This window comes from Dendrobates tinctorius, unplaced genomic scaffold (genome assembly GCF_039654945.1).
Source record: "Dendrobates tinctorius isolate UK_male_01 unplaced genomic scaffold, ASM3965494v1 ptg000143l, whole genome shotgun sequence".
Lineage (NCBI taxonomy): Eukaryota > Metazoa > Chordata > Amphibia > Anura > Dendrobatidae > Dendrobates > Dendrobates tinctorius.
Window position 1 is genome coordinate 14,037,799 of NW_027361810.1, and position 17,738 is coordinate 14,055,536.

Below are 17,738 nucleotides of genomic sequence, written 5' to 3' on the forward strand. Positions count from 1 at the left end.
CTTATTTTAGGACCAGTCTTGATTATACAGATTTGTGATGCTTTCTACTTTTGGTATCGTCCCTGATCACAGAAATCTTTACACTCCCATGAAGCCCATCTTGTGGCTAGTAGAGATATTTTCCTTACTATATAAAGTATTGCAAAATACAGCAGAAGTGATCAAATAAAAGCAGATCCAAGTGCCCCTAGGACACACATGCCAAACTCTAGCCCAAAGGGTATATTTGGCCCGCAAAGCCCAGCGGGTCCCCAGGCTTGAATAGCACTTTCAACTATTTCTGCATCAGAGATGATAATTCAGCTAAAAGTGATGATGGCGGAAGGAGCATCAGCCGACGATCTCCCTCCCATCATTCCCCTTCTGTGTCTGACGTCTCAATTACATCATTACAACAACCTCGCTGTACTGAGATGTGCAAAGATGTGAAGGGTCTCTTAAAGGGATCATTGGTATGGAAGTTAGGGCAAGTCCACACTACGCTTTGGTACTGACCCCAGGCTCTCAAAGGAATCTCCTGCACGGAAGTCAGGGTAAATCCCTCAGCGCTTTGATTCTGACCCCAGGGTTCTATTAAAGGGCTCATTGGATGCAAGTCACAGCAAATCCACTCAGCACTTTGATTCTGACGCAAGGCCTCTCTTAAAGGGATCCCCGGTATGGAAGTTAGGACCACTCCACTCAGCGCTCTGGTTCTAACCCCAGGCTGACGGGATGATGTTAGGGGTAGTAGTCCGGTAGCTCTGGCTGACGGAATGATGTGGGATATTATAGTGCATCTGACTATGCAGAGCTCTACACTCAGAGTGTGTATATATATATATATATATATATATATATATATATATATATATATATATATATATATATATATATATATATCTCCGTAGTTAGTTACTATGCCTGGGCATTTTAAAAAATAAAAAACACAAAAACATAACTTGCTGCTCAGGCACTTACCGTATATACTCGCGCATAAACCGAGATTTTCAGCCCATTTTTTGGGGCTGAATGTCCCCCTCTCTAGGCTTATACGCGAGTCATATACCGGGGGTCGGCGGGGGAGGGGTAGCAGGGGTATCAGATCATACTCACCTCCCCCGGCACATCTCTGCAGCCCCCCTGCTTCTCCCACGCCTTCCTTCAGCGGTCATGTGGTACCGCTCATTAAAGTCATGAATATGCGCATATTCATAACTTTAATGAGCGTTACCACGTGACCGCTGAAAAAAGGAAGAGCTGCCGGAGATGCAGGGGCTGCAGAGACAGTGCCAAGAGGGGGTAAAAGTATATACGATATTCACCTGTCCCGGTCCATCGCTGCTGCCAGCTCTGTCCTCCACGTCCTCTGGCTGTGATGTTCAGGCAGCAGGGAGCGCGATGACGTAGTTAGAGTGTGCCGCGCCCTCTGCTACCTGAACGTCACTGACAGAGGACCCGGAAGACAGAGCGGGCGCAGCAATGGACCGGGGACAGGTGAATATCGTAGGTGTCAGGGCCCCGAGCCAGCGGTGACAACAGCACCTGGCCTCAGCGACGAGAGGCGAGTTTTTTTTTTATTTATTTTTTTTTATTTTTTTATTTTTTTTTATTTGCAGCAGCGGCATATGGGGGCATAATCTATGGATCATTTTATGGGGCAGCATATGGTGGCATAATCTATGGGGCATCTTATGGTGAATATTATTTTATGGAGCATCTTATGGGGCCATTATTAACCTTTGTGCAGCATTATATGGGGTGTATTTTGTATGAAGCATCTTATGGGGCCATCATGAACTGTATGGAGCATTATATGGGGCTCCTGATTCAATATGGATATTCAAAAAAATTTAACCTACTGAGGTTTCAATTAATTTTACTTTTATTGGCATCTATATTTATTTTTGAAATTTACCAGTAGCTGCTGCATTTTCCACCCTAGGCTTATACGTGAGTCAATAAGTTTTCCCAGTTTTTTTGTGTAAAAAACAACAAATCTGAACTGAGAAAGTAAGTTAATGTGTATGCACAATGTAAGTGCATATTAACACATGACCATTAACCAGAGAAAACAAGCAGCAAAAAAAACAAATATCCTTAACTAAAAAGTAAAAAATATACTGCAAATTATGCATAAAGGTAGTAATAATAATAAGGGTATTTAGTAAACATAATTTTGATCAAAATAATGTACAAGCCATCCCTCCACGTCACGGCAACCCTTGTGGGACAGTCCCTACTCTAGTATTTAAAACCTTTTCACTTGCCAAGTGACGAGAATGTGAATAAGGATCGAGCGGCTGAACCACTAATAACAGCTTAGGCCAGACTGGATGGCTTTCCCAGCTCAGAAAAAGGGCGGTCACACCCATGTATGCACTGAATGCACAATGAAATGAATAAAAAACAAATCTGAACTGAGAAAGTAAGTTAATGTGTATGCACAATGTAAGTGCATATTAACACATGACCATTATGGGTGTGACCGCCTTCTTTCTGAGCTGGGAAAGCCATCCAGTCTGGCCTAAGCTGTTACTAGTGGTTCAGCCGCTCGATCCTTATTCACATTCACGTCACTTGGCAAGTGAAAAGGTTTTAAATACTAGAGTAGGGACTGTCCCACAAGGGTTGCTGTGACGTGGCGGGATGGCTTGTACATTATTTTGATCAAAATTATGTTTACTAAATACCCTTATTATTATTACTACCTTTATGCATTATTTGCAGTATATTTTTTACTTTTTAGTTCAGGATATTTGTGTTTTTTGCTTTTTGTTTTCTACAGTTTTTTTGTGGCAAAATTAGGTGGGGGTTGGCTTATACACGAGTATATACGGTACTTACTCTTTGAAGGAATTATCTAGAATTGTAGCAACTATGTGACATACTTATATGATTTGTATGTAAGTCTTGTGTTATTCTGTATCTTTGCTCGAGGATGGTTTAAACATCAATCACATACAATAGGACCCTTCCCCTTCGTGTACTGATCAAGGCCTTAAGACCATAAAATATATAAAAACTCTTATTACAAAATAAACATGTGATATCTGATGATACTTTGGATTAGTCTCCTCTCTTATAGGTTTATATACATTGGAATTTGGGAGTTAAGGGGGTTTTACACATAGCGATATCGCTAGCAATATCGCTAAAGAGTCACCGATTTTGTGACAGCAGCAATATCGCTAGGAATATCGCTGTGTGTGATACTTAGCTCCAACCAGCTCCCCCACTGTCTGTCGCTGATCGCGCGAGATCGTGCAGCTCCATTTCTCGTCGGGTGCTTCCTGCTGGCGCCGACGAGCAACGCGTAGATGCGGGCGGGAGGACGTCAGGATTGCCGCGTCTGAAAGGTAAGTAACGACCGCTGCTGCGTCGCTACATCGCTGTGAGATCTGCCTGTGTGGCAGCTCACTAGCGACCATTTAGCAATGCACCAGCGATCCTGACCGGGTCGTATCGTTGTCGGGATTGCTGGTGCATCGCTAAATGTAAAGGGGCCTTAACTGTCATTATGCAAATGTGCTATATAATTGTTAGTTGACTGCTCATCATGGCTATTCCAACAATAGAGGTATTACATGATGTCAGTGCCATAACGCAGCACATAGGAAGGCCTGGATAGAGCTGGATAGACAGGGGGGGCAGTGACCAGGTGTAAGCAATTGGTGATAGTGAAAATATCAAGGAGTGATGGGGGCAGGTTGTATTGTCTGGGATGAGGCACCTTCACTTAAGGGGGTTTTACACTAAGCAATATCGCTAGCAATATCGCTAAAACGTCACTGGTTTTGTGACGTTATAGCGATATTGCTAGCGATATCGCTATGTGTGATACTTACCAGCGACCGGCTCCCCCGCTGTCCTTCGCTGATCGCGCGAGAATGTCCGGCTCCATTTCTCGTCGGGCGCTTCCTGCTGAGACTTACTGCTGTGACGTCCAGCGACGCGTGGAGGCGGGCCGGAGGACGCAGGATCGCTGTGTGTGAATGGTAAGTATCGTGCGCTGCGTCGCTGCTGCATCGCTGTGAGATCTTTCTGTATGAAAGCTCACTAGCGATCATTTAGCGATGCACCAGCGATCCTGACCGGGTCGGATCGCTGGTTGGATCGCTGGTGCATCGCTAAATGTAAAAGGGCCTTTACATATCAATCCATGGACAGGAGGAGACGGCTATAACGACATTACTTGGTCTCTTTACACTAAGCTCATAACTAATTACAAAGGAAAACAATCCTATGGGGTCTTATGAAACCAGGTACTTTGTTAGGGCCAATAAACTGAGGGTTTACTGAAAAGCTGATAATGCAGATAAGCCTGTATGGCTTTTCAGAAGCCCTGCATATAGTTGATAAGGCAGCTCAATCAGGTCGGGAGTCACCCCAGTTGACTAAAAGCGAATAAAAAAACAAAAAAACAAAACACATTTGTTTTATTTTGGTTATCAAAGTTTGTTTCCATAAGAAAAGGTTCATCATTATATTTGAGAAGGAAAAACTTCCACAATTTTTTTTTTTTTTTTAAGAAATATCAAGTTTTGCCCACAACTTTGTCCAAGCTATAAATTCAGTAATTTTGTCCCTCTGTGTATTTGAGTTTGACACTCCTGCGCTAGGGGGACAAAAACATAACATAAATTCTATATTACAGCACTGATGATGTAAAGTAGGTGGACTTATTAGCCCATATATACAAGTCCATATGGTGTATTCCCTTGATTGCTGCTTGAGAAAGGTTCTGTTATGGAAACTATACATGGCCACATGGGATAACAACAAGTCTATGACAATTTTGGTATTGTCAGGAGAGCGGCTTATTTTTCTATTTCCCGGTACATTGTACTGGCCTTAGAAGGTAAATAGGAGAAACACTGCACTCACCCGTACTATAGTATTTCTGCTGCTTCTTCACTAATACTGTATTTTTCGACCCATAAGACGCAACGCAAATTATCAGGAGGAAACTAGGGGGAAAAAATGAAATACATGAAATGGGGGTCCATCTTACAGTTCAAATTCAGCTTACCAGTGGGGGGGGGGACGGAGGTGTTCAGAGGTGCGATGCTGCAAGTCCCATCCCAGGCTGGTAGAAGGGGGTGTTTGGCAGTGCTTGGTGGTGCGGGGGCTTCGCCGACATTTTGTGACGCCAGGAGCTCCCACACGTCCATGGTTATAATGAGATGGACTCCAGGAAAATGGCCGCAGGAGACGGCGCATGCGCAAATTTCAATCTCGAGAGACACGAGATCTCGGTGCAGAGATCTCAGTCTGTGCTGCCTCTAGACTCCATTTCCCCAGAGTCCACTGCATTAAAACTGTTGAAGTGCGATGACTACGGGCTTTCACAAAAAGTCAACGGAGCCCCCACACCGCCGAACACCCCGTCCTACCTGACTGGTACTCGCAGCACAGCACCAGCTGTAGATCACAAGCAGCAAATGGGGGGAACAAAGCTTCCATGCAATAGCCCAACCTAAACACTAGAGACCATACATGGGCCATAAAATCCTATAATTTGCACTATTTTTGAAGCGCTGCCTCCATTTTTCATTTCTTTATGTGTTTGAATCACCCCCTTTGCTCGTCTGACATCCCAAAAAGTGGAAGGAAAAAAAGAAAAAACCCACATCAACCCCTTTCTGACATCAGACGTAAAACTCCGGCCATGTGCCCCCTTTGCCTATTTGACCGAAATGATTGCCCCCTACGGGACAAAGTAAAAACAAAAATTTAAGTAATTGTAAAAATAAATATATGTATAAAAAAAATATATATATATATATATATATATATATATATATATATATACACACACACACACACACACACACACACTAGCTCTAAATATTTTAATGAGAAAAAAAAAACAAAAAAACACAATCAATAAAAGTACACATTTTCGGTATCACTGCATCCGCAACGACCCGACTTATAAAACTGTTCGTTCCACTAGCTAGTTAACCCCTTTAATGAACACCATAAGAGAATAAATAAAAAACAAGGCAGAAAACAATGCAACAATGCTTTATCATACCGCTGAATAAAACACGATGAAAAAGACGGATATAAATAAACACAGTACCACTGAAAACGTCATTTGTCCCGCAAAAAGCAAGCCATCACAGGACTCTGTGGGCCAAAATATGGAAAAATTATAGTACTCAAAATGTGGTGATGCGAAAGCTTTTTTTTGCAATAAGAAGCATCTTTTGGTGTGTGACAGCAGCCAAACAAAAACCCGATATAAATCTGGTATTGCTGTAATCGCACCGACACGAAGAAAAAAGCCACCTGTTCACTTATACCGCACAAGGAATGGCGTAAAAAAAAAAAAAAAAAATCAAAACCAATTCTTCACTGTTCATGTTTTCCATTCTCCCTCCCAAAGATCGCAGTAAGGCACGGCGCACATTTATCCTGAGCTCTGCTTTGAGCACTTACACCGGGGTTTCCGTGTAAATCTCTGAAATACATGATTTAGAAAGAACCTCTGGTGGAAGATTCCCTATAATGAGGCATATGGAGGCACTGTGGATGCCGTCTGGCCTGTGATCCAGCGGTATCTGTCTTTTTAGGAGTGCATAAAAGTGCTATCGGCCACAGTCTTATGCACTTCTGAAAGGAAGGACACCGCTGAACAGAGGCAAGACAGAGTCCAGAGTAACTCTGCTGCCTCACTATCGTGAATGGATCCCTTGGGGTTTCATCTGAAATCACGTCAGTCAGAAATTTACATGGAAACCCCAAAGTAAGTGCTCAGCGTAGGGCGCCGGATAAACAAGATCCCGAACATAAAGTAAAATGTTCCCAATAAAAGCTTCAACTCAATCCACAAAAAAAAAAAAAAATCAAGTCCACACTCGGATCCGTTATCTGTTAACGGAAATATAGGGGGCTTCCACCCTACTGGTACTACAAAGGCTCCAAAAAAGCAAAATGGCCCCTCACCCGCCAAAAGAAATTCAGCAAATTCTGTGCTCCCAAATCCAAATGCCCCCCTCCCTTTCTGAGCCCCTTTGTGCTTAAACATATAGCATCCACGTTTGGCATTTCTGAAGCAATGAGAGCCCACCTAACTTACGGGTGCATGCCTCCAGAAGCACGGGCTGCGCATAACGTACTGGTGACTGCCACGTACTGGTCACTACATCGGCAGTTTGCAATTTTCACTTGGCAACATTCATTGCTGCTTGTTTCTGGAAAATACCCATAGAGTCAAAAATCAGCACTACACCTGTAAGTAAATTCCCAAAGGGGTATAATTTCCAAAATAGGGTCATTTGAGGGGGGATTCTGCTCTTCTAGCAATTAGGGGCTCTGTATATGGAGTCCGCAAACAGGTCTAAGAAAATCTGCGCTCAAGGAGGCAAATGGCGCTCTGTTCCTCCTGCTTCTCTCCGTATGGCTGAGTAGTACTGTACAGCCACATACGGGGTATTGCCACGTTCAGTAGAAATTGTGGGACAAATTTTGGTGTGATTTTTACCAACTTCTTGTGTGAAAATGTAAAATCTGGGTCTAAAACTAAATTTTGATGGTAAAACTGTAGTTATTTTTTCTTTACTGCTCAAATGGTATAAAATTCTGGAACACACCAGTGGTATCAATATCATCACTGCACCCCTAGATGAATTGAGAGGTGCAGTTTGTAAAGTGGGGTCACTTATGGGGGGGGGGGGTTTCTGCTGTTCTGGCATCTCAAGGATTCCCAGCTGGTCATGGCACCTGCAAACCATAACTGTAAAGTCTCCTTGCCTTCTGAGCTTTATTAGGCTGTGTGCACACGCTGCGGATTCTGCTGCGGATTTTGCAAAATCCACATGTCATAAGACCTGTAGTTTATCTGCGGATTAGCCTGCGGTTTGACACCTACAGTGGAGCAGGAGTGAAAGTGACATGCTACCGATTTGGAACCGCAGCAAATTCACGTGGAAAAATCCGCAACGTGTGCACAGCGGTTTTTGTTTTCCATTGAAAATAAAGGTACTGTACAGCACAGAATCCGCAGCGTGTGCACATACCCTTACACTGTGCCTGGAAACTATTTCCCCATTACATGTAGGGTATTGGTGCACTCAGGAAGAAATGGACCTCAGTTTGTTGTAAAAAAAATTTCCTATTAGCCCGCAGAGAAAAAATTAAGAACCTGGGGCTAAAACACAATTTTTTTGTATGGAAAATGTGATTTTATTATTTTCACGGCTCAACGTTATAAACCTCTGTAAAGCACCCAAGGTGCTTACCATGCATCTAAATACATTCCTTGAGGGTTCTATTTTCCCAAATGGGGTCACTTGTGTGTGGGGGGGGTTCCACTGTTTAGGTTAATCAGGGGCTCTAAAAATGGGACATGACTGGAGTTGAGTGAATAACTTTGGTTCCATGCTTATGCAGCAAGCTATAACTATATGAGGGAGAGCATGTGTTGTGACTCAGCCGCGACACATGCAGCGGCGATCAGCTGGCGCCCTCCAGGAAGCCGGGTTCCAGCTATAGCTTATTTGGCAAGCGCTATAGCTTGTCAAATATGCGAGGAACCAGAGATATTCGCTCAGCTCTAGACATGATGAGCGCTAATGATTCCATGAAATTTTAGATTCAAAAAGTCAAGTGGCGCTCCTTTCCTTCCAAGCCCTGCCATGCACCCAAAGAGTAGTTTTCTGCCTCATATGGGGTATCAGTGTACTCAGGAGAAGTTGCAACAAGTTGTATGGTGCAGTTTCTCCTGTTACCCTTATAAAAATGTACCGTATATACTCGAGTATAAGCCGACCCGAGTATAAGCCGACCCCCCTAATTTTGCCACAAAAAACTGGGAAAAATTAATGATTCGTGTATAAGCCGAGGGTGCACAGCGAGTGGCCCCAGCTACGCTGCTGCTGCCGCTGCCTCCCTAAAAAAAAACAAAAAAAAAAAAACACACCTTTATCTTCACCTCCGTCGCTGCCCCCTGCTCATCAGCGTTGCCGGCTCTGCAGTGACTGTGCAGGCAGAGAGTGATAGCGCCCTCTGACCTGAATGTCACTGCAGAGGACGCAAGACAGCAGAGCGCAGGGACAGGTGAATATGCCTCCCCACCCCCGTTCATACTCACCGGGTCCTGGCACTTGTCTCTGCAGCTCCCCAGCTTGTTCCATGTTGTCGGCGCTGCTCTCTTCCTGGTTCAGCGGTCACGTGGTACCCGCTCATTAAATATGCGCATATTTAATGAGCGGGTACCATTTGACAGCTGAAGCAGGAAGAGAGCAGTGCCAACAACATGGAACAAGCAGGGGAGCTGCAGAGAAGGGTGAGTATGATCTGACACCCCCGCTCCCCCTCCCCCGCCGATCCCCCCTGGTATATGACTCGTGTATAAGCCGAGAGGGGGACTTTCAGCCCAAAAAATGGGCTGAAAATCTCGGCTTATACACGAGTATATACGGTAATATTTTGTGCTGAAAACATTTGTGGGGAAAAGGTTATTTTTTATTTTTACGGCTCAACGTTATAAAACTTATGTGAAGCACCTGAGGGTTCAATGTGCTCACCACACACTAGATCAGTTCCCTGAGGGATCTAGTTTCTAAAATGGTGTCATTGTAGGGGATTTTCACTGTGTAGGCACATCCGGGGCTCTCCAAATGCGCCATGGCGTCCGCCTATTGTTCCAGCAAATTTTACATTCAAAAAGTCAAATGGCGCTCCTTCCTTTCCAAGCCCTGCTGTGCGCCCAAACAGTGGTTTTCTCACTTTCATGGGGTATCAGCATGCTTAGGAGCAAGTGTACAACAAGTTTTGTGGTCCATTATTTTCCATTACCCTTGTCAAAATAAAAATTTTTGGATCTGAAGTAATTTATTGGGGGAAAAAAAAAAAAAATTAAATGTTCATTTTTTTGGACATTCCAAAGATTGCTGTGAAGCACCTGAAGGGTTAATAAGCTTCTTGAATGTGGTTTTGAGCACCTTGACAGGTGCTGTTTTTTAGAATGGCGTCACTTTTGGGTATCTTCTATCATATAGACCCCTCTTAGTGACTTCAAATGTGATGTGGTCCTGAAAAAAAAAAAAAAACGGTGTTGTAAAAATGAGAAATCGCTGTTTAACTTTTAATCCTTATAACTTCCTAACAAAAAAAAACAAAAAAAACAAAACAATGGTTCCAAAATTGTGCGGAGGTAAAAGTAAACGTGGGAAATGTTACTTATTAAGTATTTTATGTGCCATAGCTCTGTTTTAAGGACATGAAAATTTAAAGTTGGAAAATTGCAAAAGTTAAAAGTTTTTGCCAAATTTCATATCAGAGAAGTTTTACCACTAACATGAAGTACAATACGTCACGAGAAAACAATGTCCGAATCACCGCGATCTGTTGAAGCGTTAGCGTTATTACCTCATAAAGGGACAGTGGTCAGAACTGTAAAGAATGGCTTGGTCTATAGTACACAAGCCACTCTTGAGGGGGAGGTAAAGGGGTTAATGTGGTATTTAACAAAATAAAAACCTTTGGGTATCAATACAGCAACTATTTTTTATTTTTATTTTTTTTTTTTATTTTAAGGGAAGGAGAGAGGTTAAGAGTTTTTTGGTTTTTTTTTGTTTTTTAATTACTAAAACAGGAGAATGCAAAAAAAAAAATAAATAAATGCTCCTGGCTCCAAAGCAGCGCTGCCAAGAATCGGAGATGGAGAAGCTACATAAAGGGTTTTCTTGACTGAAGCTACGCGTTTCAGATCTGATCTAGCTCCTTCCTGAGGCTTCTACAGACGAATAATACGCACTCAATGTTTCTATCGCCCGCGGTGACGTCACAAATCAGGATAATTAGTTGGAACGTGTAATACAACAGTGACGAAATAAAGATAAACCAGTGTCAGGTTTATGCATCAACAGGAATAAAAAAAATATATATATATTTAAAGCGTATAATAAAAAAAATTTAGTCTGAAGAAAAATTCCCAAAATAATAAACCTAGCGCCCTACAGTGAATAGTGCCATCTATTAGCGAGGACACTACTGTGTGAGGTCCCAAGATCTCGGGGATTATCGGAGAACACTCCTCACTATTGTCTGGGCATCATTAGGACCCTCAGGTGTCCCTGCGGACAGTGTGAAGATCTGATAGGACTCTGGATTGAGTCTTTGGAATAGATCTGATCCTTGCTGTAGGTTCTGTAATGTTTGAGGATAAAGGAGTTTACACCTCTGGGATCTCTTGTGTATTGGGCTAGGAGATGTCTGGACAATCTGTGGCAGGTGACACCTTCCCTGGTCAGATCTATGGCCGCTCATTGTGTGCTGGAACCAACAGATTGAAGATTAGGATTCAAAAGGGGCCAGAAAGTGTTTTTTTTGTTTTTTGCAGGGGGGAGATTGATTCTTCAGACTAAATGATTGGTGTTTTATATCCAGTTGTAGTATAGATGGCAACTAATCATCCCGATTAGTGAGGCCACTGAGTGGGATAGAAAGTTTAATGCACCCCCAGAAAATAAAGAATACAGGATGCAACTTCCTGAGGTTTATGCACCAAAACGTAACAAAAAAAAAACAAAAAAAAACACTTTTCTGAAAATCTCAGTCTTTGCTTGTGCTGTAAAATGCTGTAAACTTATTTGAAGAAGAAAAAGCTGCAGAAATTCTGCATATGAACGTGGCCAAGAGCGGCTTTATAAAGTGCCAGCAAAACATATGGGGTTGGAACATATACGATTGTATCTGATGGCTTGGCTATAGATAATAGAGTTCTTTATGTGTTTTGGATGGAAACTGTCCCATTTAAGGTATGTTGGACGGTCGATTGGCTTCTGATACAGGGATGTCTCTATTTCATTGTTTTTTAGCTTAATGATGGTGTCCAAAAAATTAATCTCAGTACTGGAGTAGTTGAGTGTTAAATTGATGGTGGGATGAAATTGATTAAACTGTTCGTGGAACGTCTTTAGCTGTTGCTCAGACTCCGTCCAGATGATTAAAATATCATCAATGAAGCGGTAGTAGGCCAGGGGCCTGATGGGGCATGAGGACAAAAAGTCGCTTTCAAGCTTTGCCATGAAAAGATTTGCATACTGTGGAGCCATTTTACTTCCCATAGCTGTGCCAGTCTCCTGTAGATAGATCCTGTTGTCAAATTCAAAGTAATTGTGGGTGAGGATGAATTTTATAAGTTTCACCACAGCATCAGCATCAGTCCCTGTGTTTTCCATGAAGAATTTGTAGGCATTTAAACCATCTTGGTGGGATCTGTATCAGCAAAACATATGAGATTTCCGAAATCTCCTGCATGCGCTTGTTTTTTTTCCCTGACAATTTCAGAACTATAAATATACCAATGTTGTCCTATAGTAATTATTAGAATCTGGCACTTTCAAGATACATGTAAACACAACAATGTCCGTGTGGTAAGATATATGTTGGTCTTACCACACGTGAACTTAAAATAAGAGTACGAGAACATGTGAGGGACATTGAGAAGGCGGTTAATGTTGAAGACGATTCTAGTCTCAAAACCCTACCCAGACATTTTAAACGCTATCATCAATGCAATGCCAGTGGGTTGGTAGTCAGGGGAATTGATTTACTTACCTTGGACATCAGAGGTGGGGATCTGAGTAGGATTTTGGCCCAAAAAGAGAGTCAATGGATCTATCGTTTAGGTACTATGAGTCCATTAGGCATCAATGAAAGTTTGGGGTTTGCTTCCTTTTTGTGATTTTTTTCTTTATGTAGGATCTTTAGTGGCATTTTTTATGGGAGGGCTGGTGTTTTCACCTTTTATTCATTATTTCTTTTGTTTTATTTATATTATGTTTCCATCATTTCATATGCTTTGTAATCCGTCCTGAGTATCTCCCTATTTTCATCTGGAGAGTCGTTTGGATATCTCTCTAGGACTGATGGATATATCTTCATCCAACGTTCTGATGTACCTTCAATAAAGATACTTCTTGATGCCTCCCCCATGTTTGGATTCGAGCATGCTGTTATTTTTCTTCAGGGCCGCATGGAATGGTCATTCTATTCATTATTATGTATTATGATGGATCCTTTATTTTGTAATGATATGCATTTGATGTGGGATTCCCTTTTGTTGTTATATATTGAGAGAATTGTGCAAATATATACTGTATTCAGGTGTATGAGATTGCAGTTAGGATCTGAGCATGCTTAGATAACAGTGATATATTGGTAGACAGGATCGTTTGGGATAACTTTACTATTAGAGGATTCTATGCACGGGTCATGGATACCCTTATATTAGTATGCAATACATAGTATATAAATGTCTAGAATAATAAATTCCTTTTTGTAATGGAGGATTTGAGTATACTTAGATTATTGTAGATTGCATTTTTATAATATGCTATAGTTTATATGTTTGGATGATTGTAGGGGGTATTTTATCCTTGAGATTGCTCATTGATGGGATTAAAGCATGCCTAGAATATTGTGCAATACCTACAGCAAGAGTATTGTGTGATTGATATATATATATATAGATATTTGTACATTAGGAAAATATTAGGCATGTTACTTTCTTAGGATTTTGCACTGCAGATTTGGATATATTTATACATGATGGAAGGGATTTTTTGAGGTTTTAAAGATTTTTTTTCATAAGCGCCTGTGTATTTGCACTTTAGCTCACTGTATTAATATATTTATTCTTTTTCACATTAAAGATATTTTTTCTCTATATATATATCAGTTATTTAAATCACTGTAATTATTTGGTAATGATAATTGAGAACTTATATATGCACCTTTGCACTTAATAAAAATATTTTATTATTATTTTCACTTTTTGATAATTAATTATATTTGTCACGGGATTATTGATCTCTGTTGTGATGGTGCGCTTGCGCAGTTGTGTCATGCCGTTCACTTCAGTGAGTGCTCAATGCTGTGTATCCTGGGCTTTCCAGCCTACGGTGCCAGAGAGCGCATCACCGGAAGTGACGTTTAGCGGTGGTGTCCAACAGCGCATGCGCCGCTTTTCATCAGGCAGAGACCTCACTGGTTCACATACCTTTTTTAATTTTGCATGGCGCTTAATGATTCGCTATCGGCGTTATTTAAACACAGCCAGCCCGTCATTATGACACGCCCCCGGAAGCTTGTTGCGAAACGCGCGTTGGAGTGGAGGAGGCTGCGGTGCCCATCGCTATTTGTGTCCACTACATTCAGGTATTGTTACTTTGTTCACTCATGTTTACATTTAACTTCTTTTATTCACATTGGAGCGGTTTACTCATGAGGATTGATTAGGGGACTTAGACTGGTTAGTCATGTTGCCGCTATATCTTCATGGATATGATGTTTTCAGCTATATGAGATCCATGATCTGCATTGTGGCCTAGGACCTTTTTCTTCTAGTATAAATATTTTTTGCATTTGCAATTATTTTTGGGATAAAATGGATATGGGGGCCTAGACTTGCAGATCTTGTTACCGCTATATGTGGATATATGTAACCCCCTTTTTTATCATTTGTGATTTTTGATGTATTCTGTGGCTTTGAATTTAAACTACCTGTATTTGTTATTAGGGTACACTGTGCCTTCTACTGGGCAGTTTTCAGTTGTTCACGTTTTTATGTGTATTTAATAAACATGATATTTTTAATTACTTTTTCTGGATCTCTTTACCTCATTTCGGCAAGGGTTCACATGTAAGTCCGGAATATTGCTGTGAATTTCAGAACTGTAGCACTTTTTAAATCTGCAGCGTGTCACTTCTTTCAGTGTGTTTTCACCTTTAGAAAGCAATGAAAGAATAAAAAAAGAAAGCTGCAGTTATTGCAACAGTATTTTTTGCTGCAATTTTTTAAGTGGTTTTGGTGAATTAAACTATTAAGTGTAGTTGACACGTTCAGTATTTGGTCAGTACTTCACATGAGGATTTGTAATGCAGAAACAGCAGTGGAACAATCAGAGGAAAAGTATAGTAGAAACACGTCACCACTTCTGGGTTTCTCACCCTCCTGGTTTTGACTTTGCACATACTGATGTGACATACTTACCGAATACTCAACATGTGAACGTGGCCTTAAACATACTGTAGACAAAGCAATCATCCTCACTTTAAAAAAAGCTGAAAAAAGTGTAAAAAACACCAGAAAACAAGCTGAAAAACAGGTGTTTTGAACACAACATTTTTACAGCCAATTGAGCAGGTTTTGGCTACTGAAAAAAATGCATGTGAACATAGTTTTACTCTGAAACGCTATGGCTATCTGTGGTGTTACATAGGACTGCAGGTGACATCTACTACATTATCTGTTCTCAGAGAGTTATTACTGCTATCTCTGGTGTTACACAGGTCACAGTCATGTGAGCCAGGAGGGCTTCTGTTCTGGAGTGTGCAATCCAAAGAGGGAATTGTATGGCGATTGGTACACAGCCCCTTCTGAAATGACAGGTGGGCGTGGTGGCTGATTTGCAGTGCGGGAAAACTACAATCCCGGCCAGGATAGCGGGTGGGAGTGTCAAAATCGGGACTGTCCCGCTGGATCCAGGACAGTTGAGAGCCCTGCTGTGTTATCTGCAGTAACATAGTAACAGTTTTGAAGGCTGAAGGAAGACCTTATGTCCATCTAGTTCAGCCTATTTTTAGTGCAGCTGTTCTGCATTGTTGATCCTGGGGAAGGCAAAAAACCCACAGAGTAGAAGCCAATTTTCTCCATAGGGAAAAAAATTCCTTCCCCTAAGCTGCGTCAACCATCTACCTTTAATATTCTGTTATTCGTAACGTTCTATACTGTTACTCACAAGAAAAGCATCCATTCCTTTCTTAAATTCATTCAGTGAGTTGGCCATCACCACTTCCTCAGGAAGAGAATTCCAGAGCCTCACTGGTCTTACCGTGAAGAACCCTCTTCTATGCTGGTGCAGAAATTGTCTTTCCTCCAAACGAAGAGAATGCCCCCTTGTTCTTGTCACAGTCCTTGGTACAGTGTTAAAAAAAAAATTAAGAGGGGGTTGGGGGACAACTCTGTCTTGGGACTTGGGGCCCCCCAATCTTTTCTGACCCTAGCCACGCTCCTGTGTAATGCTAATAGTGGCAGACCCATTGGCCGATATAAGGCCCCTGAATATGGGGGCCACAGTGCCAGCACTGGCTCCAGGCCCCTCTGCCACCTGTATCCACATCCTGCTCATGTAATGTAACCTAAGTGTGTGATTTAACAATGTTAACATTTGGGGCCCCACTTTAAACTTTTGCCTGGGGCCCCACTTTGTCTAAAACCGGCCCTGTTACGACCATAAAATACATAAAAACTCTTATTGCAAAATAACTTGTGATATCTGATGATACTTTGGATTAGTCTCCTCTTCTTATAGGTTTATATACATTGGAATTTGGGAGTTACTGTCATTATGTAAATGTGCTATATAATTGTTGATTGACTGCTCATCACGGCTATTCCAAAAGTTGAGGTATTACACGGTGCCATAACGCAGCACATAGGAAGGCCTGGATAGATCTGGATAGACAGGGGGGGGGGGGGTGAGTGACCTGGTGTAAGTAATTGGTGATAGTGAAAATATCAAGGAGTGATGGGGGCAGGTTGTATTGCCTTGGATCAGGCACCTTCACTTACATATCAATCCATGGACAGGAGGAGACGGCTATAACGACATTACTTGGTCTCTTTACACTAAGCTCATAACTAATTACAAAGGAAAACAATCCTATGGGGTCTTACACATGAAACCAGGTACTTTGTTAGGGCCAATAAACTGAGGGTCTACTGAAAAGCTGATAATGCAGATAAGCCTGTATGGCTTTTCAGAAGCCCTGCATATAGTTGATAAGGCAGCTCAATCAGGTCGGGGGTCACCCCAGTTGACTAAAAGCGAATCCAAACAAAAAAAAAAAAACACAAAAAACACATTTGTTTTATTTTGGTTATCAAAGTTTGTTTCCATAAGAAAAGGTTCATCATTATATTTGAGAAGGAAAAACTTCCACAATTTTTTTTTTTTTTAGAAATATCAAGCTTTGCCCACAACTTTGTCCAAGCTATAAATTCAGTAATTTTGTCCCTCTGTGTATTTGAGTTTGACACTCCTGCGTTAGGGGAACAAAAACATAACATAAATGATATATTACAGCACTGCTGATGATGTAAAGTAGGTGGACTTATTAGCCCATATATACAAGTCCATATGGTGTATTCCCTTGATAGTTGCTTGAGAAAGGTTCTGTTACGGAAATTATACATGGCCACATGGGATAACAACAAGTTTATGACAATTTTGGCATTATCGGGAGAGCGGCTTATTTTTCTGTTTCCCGGTATATTGTACTGGCCTGAGAAGGTGAATAGGAGAAACACTGCACTCACCCGTACTATAGTATTTCTGCTGCTTCTTCACTAATACTGTATTTTTCGACCCATAAGATGCAACACATTATCAGGAGGAAACTAGGGGGAAAAAAAATGAAATACATCAAATGGGGGTCCATCTTACAATTCAAATTCAGCTTACCAGTGGGGGGGGGGGGGGAACGGAGGTGTTCAGAGGTGCGATGCTGCAAGTCCCATCCCAGGCTGGTAGAAGGGGGTGTTTGGCAGTGCTTGGTGGTGCGGGGGCTTCGCCGACATTTTGTGACGCCTGGAGCTCCCACAAGTCCATGGTTATAATGAGATGGACTCCAGGAAAATGGCCGCAGGAGACGGCGCATGTGCAAATTTCAATCTCGAGAGAGACGAGATCTCGGTGCAGAGATCTCAGTCTGTGCTGCCTCTAGACTCCATTTCCCCA

The 17,738-nt window shown here is 41.8% G+C and overlaps 1 long non-coding RNA gene across 8 annotated transcripts in view; it reads right to left on the reverse strand.

The window, feature by feature from the left end:
- LOC141049274 (uncharacterized) overlaps positions 1-17,738 on the reverse strand; it is a 51,186-nt gene that overhangs the window by 14,029 nt on the left and 19,419 nt on the right. For 3 of the 8 annotated variants that reach the window (XR_012220314.1, XR_012220315.1, XR_012220311.1), the window contains one exon: positions 17,318-17,398. This is a non-coding gene — a long non-coding RNA (uncharacterized lncRNA). Of the gene's footprint in view, positions 1-4,866; positions 4,950-9,788; positions 10,023-14,615; positions 14,723-17,317; positions 17,399-17,738 lie in introns of those variants that run through there. The other 5 variants (XR_012220309.1, XR_012220308.1, XR_012220312.1 and 2 more) reach the window with 3 other exon arrangements.